Genomic DNA, 6,584 nt, shown 5'->3' on the forward strand with positions numbered 1-6,584 from the left:
TCTTTGTCAATGAGAACTGTTCATAGTGATGAACACATCCATTTACTTTTCTTTACATTGTAGCAGAAACCATTTTACTTGTTAACAATTAACCAATATGTGATTTGCTTCAGACTGTTAGAGGGAAAAGTGAGATTCAAGTCTTTGAAAAATGTTATTGCTTTTTACAGTAGCCCTCATCTACTTTCCATGTGGTGCATTTAACTAAAATAAGCAACAAAAACCCTGTGAATAAACTACTGAAAAAGCCTGGTGTCTTGTATTCAATGGGGCCCGCCACCACAGCCCAGTACGGTAGTACAGTAGCGTGTGGTGGTTAGCCAACCTGTCAAGCACTGTTGAAATGAAAGCAATATATCCATGAATGAAAGGTAAATTGCAATCTTTTGCCCTTTGAGGCATATTTCAGCCAGGGAGGGGAACAAAAAGGAAAAAGAAAAAGAAAAATGGGCTCCGAGGGTCACAGTGCTACCATATGACCACAGGTCAAGTACATTAAATCACTGTTATTTGCTGGCCAATGGGCCACATTAGAAAATTGTATCCCCTATATTGAGTTTAGATTGTGGTGAGGGAGATCTTTCTTAGCATTATTGTGGTGCCCGTGAGCCCTGCTCTAGTCAAGGGTCTGTCAGCGTTTCCATTACAAACTCCTATTTTCAAAGGTTTTTTAATATGACCATAAAAAATGTGCTCCCGGCTGAAACTTGGCATGTACTGCCTCAACCTGGGGGTGAAGCAAGGCTTGTTTTCTCAACTTCCCTCCACCCAGCTCTCCCTGCAGAAAAGAGAAAAATTCAGTTTGGCCCTTTCCCGGTGCAGATATAGAAGGGCACCAAAGAAAATCAGACATGTTAAGCTTGAGGGTGGATATTCATTTGCATAGGGTTGGGGGTTTTTGTGTTGTTGCTTTTTTTTTTTTTACCATAAATGAATCACCACCCAGGTCAGTTGGCATGTGCTATGGGTGACATATTCTTTCTGTAATTTGTAAAGTCATCTTTTAAGAAGATTTGGAACTGCTTGATTGACTTTGTTATCCATTCAAAGATTTGCAAGGACTTTGAATAGGCAAAATCATAGGGGTAGGGCTTTCCTTGGTGTTCTCTGCCCAATCCCTTTATAAATTAAAAAGAATCCTCTCCAATAGGCCATCACTTTGCATGCAGTGATAGAGGGTTACACATATGCTTATTTAATAGTGGAGAATGGATTTACACATTAAACTATATGAGTTTCATGGAACCATTTAATTCTGCTAGGCAAAAATGCTCATTAAAAGCACTCCTGTAATTGTTAGCTAAGGTGGAATAGATGTCCTAAAAGGAAGTGTTTTTAACCTTTTAAAATACTTCCTCAAATACTGCACACTGAATGCTTAACCATTTCAAAGATGTTTTATGTTAGCTAACTTTTGCTTATATGTGAGAACATACAGAATGGTTTCACCAAATTTGTCAGAAAAAAATAAAGACATTGGGGGTGCTTTTAACGAGGGCTTTTTTTTTTTTTAATGGTACAAACATAACCCTATCATCTAGTAACATTAAGGGTCATAAACTGGTGGGAAACAGGAAATTCAGTGTAGAGGCTTAGGGTGCCTCTTTGAATTTCCTTGGTTGTACTTCAGAATTGCAGCGACCATGACCATTTTTCAGTGAGCTTCCAAATGGCAGGTGTTTTTAGCAAGAAGTCTGCAGTATCTTGGCCCACTGAGGAAATCAAGGGATCTAATTTCATCCTCCCCTGGAGGGAGGGGACAGCAGTCTTTAAAATTAAACTTTACCTGTAAACTTTACTGGATATTTTCTTTCTTTTGGGGGAGGGGGGTATCAATATAATTAAGATCCTTAATGTTACTTGAATATAAAAGTGTTTCATTTTACTGTGAACATAGTTTGTGTGTTTAACATCTGTCCAGAAACCATCCCTGTTGGTATTAAAAGAAGGTAATCTTTTTAAAAAAAAAAAAGTGATGAGAAAAACACTACAGTGTCAGCTCATTCAAGTCTAATAAAGTATGGTAAGAAAAAGGTCTTGAATAGTTCCCAAGGGACAATTTTTCACTTGCCATTTAATCTTTGGTGTGTTCTCAGAAAGAAAAAAAAATTGAAACTGGTCCAAGGTTAGCAACATCTTCTCTGTAACTTTTTTTAAATTTTATTAGGAAATTAATAATACCATTTTTCATTCTGATTGAAAGAAAATTATTAAAGGATTAGTTGAGTGTGAAATTAAGTAGTATTTTTCTCATGCATGCTAAAGAGGTATGCAAGGAGCTCACTGCATTCAAACAAGTCTCTGAATGGTTTCAATTCTGTGCAAGAAAAAAATTAACTGTTTCCTTTGAAAATACTGAACTTAACAGTTGCTGGGTGGATCAGATGACAGAGGTTAATCTTTAATTTTCAGGAGACTAATGAAATAACTTTCAAATGATTTGTATCGATGATTAAAGCTGGAATGAGGTCCAATTTTTTCTAATCCCTCAGTTTATGCTAACAAATGTAGGTTAATGTGGAATGGAATCATCTGTGATATATTATGTTCATTTCTGAACTCAGCTTTTTTGATGTTGCTTGTTTTTATGTAAAACATGTTCTTTAAATTAATAAAACAGTAGTACTTGGTGTATGAACCACTACAGAATACCTTAGCTGCAGTGTCCATCCTCGGTTTCTGTTGGCATCAGAGCAAATATTACATTTTCGTTCAGTTTGCGATCAACATAGCCCAGGAAGTAGCGTCCAGCTGCACACATGGGGGGGTTTTTCCACATGAGGTTTTAAAAATTTGTCATGCAACCATTTTGCTGCTTTCCCACATACCCTATGTAGCAGAATGTTTGGTGGTCATCATTAAAAAGCATTCTTTTTCATACTTCCCATTCCCCCTACAACTTTCCTGCCTGGGACTGGGGCTTGGATAAACACAGGGAAATTAAATACCAGTTGACCCTTTGTTACCCCCTTCATGCTATGTATGCTAATTCTCAGGAGAAGCATCACTGCCCTCTTGTCCACTAACCTGTAATTTGTTGACACAAGGACAGCAGCTTCCCACTGGGCATTCCATAGGCAATGGTGAAAAAAAATAATCAAAAGAAAGAGAAAACAGCCTAACCCGATGTGACAGACATATTCTTTTCTGTACACAAATAGTTCCAAAGAGATTGGCAAGCCAGTCACCAGGTATAATGATAGGTCCTGTGGAAAGTAGTGCCTGTCCTCTGACACGCTAACACACAAACTCATCATTCCCTAACTTGTCCATCTCTGCTGCTGCTCCCACTTCCCATTTTGTAGCCCAAGTGCTTAAATCGCCCTGTTCTTTTCAAGAAGGTTTGCCTGCTAAGTTTTGCAGCCTCTCCAGACCAATGTGTTGTTTTTTTATCAGAATGGCAATTCAACAAGTGATCTGCCCTGAACGAAAGGGTGTGTGTGTGTGTGTGTGTGGGTGTGTGTGTGTAAGAAACTTATCTAGAAAACTAGGCTAAGGGAATACATTGCAAATGGAAATGGGGTAAGGAGTGCTTTCAACTCTTAACTGTTCACTGAGGCTAGAAAATGGGGCCAAGTGGTGAGTAGCTGTAGGCTAGAGCGGGGCTTCTTAAATTTTTTCCACTATGACCCCTTTTTGTCTGAGGAATTTTTTACACAACTCCTGGGTATATAAAATAAGTATACATTACCTTTTACTGTCGCCAAATTTTTCACATACCCCCCCCCACATATTCAGTGACCTGCAGTTTAAGAAGCTTTAGGCTAGAGTGCCTCTGCTAATTATGCCCCTTGTGACTTGGGGTAAATTAACTTTTAGCCTCAGTTTGTTCACCAGTCAAATGAGAGGGTGGGCATAAAAGAATTCTGAGGTGCATGATGGTCACTAATAGAAGGAATAGTAAAAGACAAGAACATTTTAGATCACCATGGATGGTACTGTGGATAGAGTACTGGGCTTGGAATCAGGAAGACTCATCTTCCTGAATTTAAATCTGGCCTCAGACACTTACTAGCTGTGAGATGCTGAAAACTCTTTTAACCCTGTTTGCCTCAGTTTCCTCATCTGTAAAATGAGCGGGAGAGGAAATGGCAAACCACTCCAGTATCTCTGCCAAGAAAACCACAAATGGGGTCACAAAGAGTCAGACATGACTGGAAATGACTGAACATGGATTTCAACTGAAATGGGAAGTTGTGAAATTCTTCCTTTCAGTTCTTTTCAAATCAAGGAAGGAAAGGAAATAAGTATTTATCAAGTGCCTGTTATTTGCCAGGCACTATGCCAAGCACTTTACAAACATTATCTCATTTGATCCTCACAACCCTGGGATGCAAGCTTGGATTACCATCACCCCCATTTTAACATTTGAAGAGACTGAGGCAAAGAGTGGTTACAAAACTTGCACAGGGTCACCCAGATACTAAGTGGCTGAGGCTGGATTTGAACTCAGTTCTTGCTGACTCCAGCCTCAACACTCTTTCCACTAGCTGCCTGTTGATCAAGGCAACAAGTATTCATTGATTTATTAGCACATGTCAATCAATAAGCATTTATTAAGAACCTATTATGGGGGGGAGGACAGCTAGGTGGTGCAGTGGAAAAAGCACTGCTCCTGAATTCAGGAGTACCTGAGTTCAAATCTGGCCTCAGACACTTGACACTTACTAGCTGTGTGACCCTGGGCAAGTCATTTAACCCTCATTGTCCCACTACAAAAAAAAAAAAGAACCTATTATGGGAAAAAAGGAAGCTCTCTGGCTCTCTCTCACAAAAGGCACTCAAAATCTGTCAAACAAGAAAAAAGGGAAAAGCTCATCTGAAAAAGCAAAAGGCAAATAAATCCTCAAAGTACACCACCACTGGATATTCCTTGACTCTTTACCATATGGAGAAGCTAGAACATGAAGACATCTGTGAATACCATCTGTAACTCTTGTCCTTGCCCTGGTGCCTCTTGTAAATGGCAGGGCTCACTGGGAGCCCTTACTTCCCACCTCATGCATGCTCATAAGAACATCACTACCCTTGAAGGGGAAGACGTCATGTTCTTTGCCACAGACATTAACTTGCCTCGGGCTGTCAATTGGGTGATGATGCAGTCCTGCTTCAGTCATTACTTCGCACTGGTGCTGAAGAAACAAGAGAAGTATGGTGGCCGCCAACAGGTTTTTGCCATCCTGCGGCTCATCAGGACTCAGAAGCAAGCAGAGAACTTTACTTATAGACTGGAACTGAATGACAACAAGCAGAGACTGATCTGGGAAGCCAAACCCCATTGTATCCATGATGGGGTGGCTGCCACCATCTTGAGCAGCGACTGCCTTGTTTTTGATACAGAAATAACTCCTCTCTTTGCTGATAACAGGGACCTCGAGAATCAATGTGACAATTTCAACATGTTGTCCATGACATGTTTTTTGGCATTAGCAAGCTGTAAAGTGGTCAAGGCCTCCTACTTTTACACTTTAATAAAATGTTGTTGTTTTAAAAATTGTACTCAAATATGTCTTCTCCTGTCAGAATTGAAGAGTAGCTGATGTTTTATAACTGCCCAGCTTCCCCCTCCGCCTTGTTCTCCTGTCCCTTCCCCCTTGCTATTTAAGTTTTGTTGCCATATTCACTTTAAGTTTCTAATAAATGTTTTGCAGGGGAACAAAAAGAACCTATTATGGACCAGGTACTAGACTAGATAAGGCAAAAACAACAACAATAATAATGAACTCAAGGAACTCAGTCTAATGGGGAGACAACATGTAGAGAACTATCTTCAAAGAAGATATATATAGAGAGAGGATAAACTGGAAATAATCCCAGAGGGGAGGCAGACTAGGAAAAGCTTCTCATAGAAGGTATGGATTTGGCAGAGACCTGAGAGGAGCCAGGGAAACTTGGAGGTGGAGATGAGTAAGGAGAGAGTTCCAGGTATGGAGGAGAGCCAGAAAAAATGCAAAGAGTTGGGAGACAGAGGGTTGTGTGCAAGGAACAACCAGAAGGCCAGCGTCACTGCATTACAAACTACCTAGAGGGGGCGCAGCTACGTGGTGCAGTGGATAAAGCACTGGCCCTGGATTCAGGAGGATCTGAGTTCAAATCCAGCCTCAAGCACTTGACACTTACTAGCTGTGTGACCCTAGGCAAGTCACTTAACCCTCATTGACCTGAAAAGAAAAAAAAAGGAAAAAGAAAAGAAAAAAGACTTTATTTCCCTCTAGGTAGTTTGTCCTTTAAGATTGGAAATCAAGGAGGGCCAAACAGTGCACAGCAGTGAGTTTTGGCTTAGCATCAAGGTTTAGCAAGAACATGTCCTCTGTCCCATTTTTTAAAAAATTATCCTCGGGGCAGCTAGGTGGCACAGTGGATAGAGCACCAGCCCTGGAGTCAGGAGTACCCGAGTTCAAATCTGACCTCAGACATTTGACACTTACTAGCTATGTAACCCTAGGCAAGTCACTTAACCCCAATTGCCTCACAAAAACAAAAAACAAAAAAAAAACAAACAAGAAAATTATCCTCATAAGGGAGGTGCCTAACCAGTAGTGAAATAAGTAGGGTGATAGTACTAGGAAGAAATGGTAGGAGGT

At 40.3% G+C, this 6,584-nt stretch overlaps 1 pseudogene; it reads left to right on the forward strand.

Annotated features, from left to right (window-relative positions):
- The first annotated feature begins 266 nt into the window (after positions 1-266).
- LOC122747796 lies at positions 267-5,412 on the forward strand (annotated as a pseudogene).
- Positions 5,413-6,584: the final 1,172 nt, after the last annotated feature.

This window comes from Dromiciops gliroides, chromosome 3 (assembly GCF_019393635.1).
Source record: "Dromiciops gliroides isolate mDroGli1 chromosome 3, mDroGli1.pri, whole genome shotgun sequence".
Lineage (NCBI taxonomy): Eukaryota > Metazoa > Chordata > Mammalia > Microbiotheria > Microbiotheriidae > Dromiciops > Dromiciops gliroides.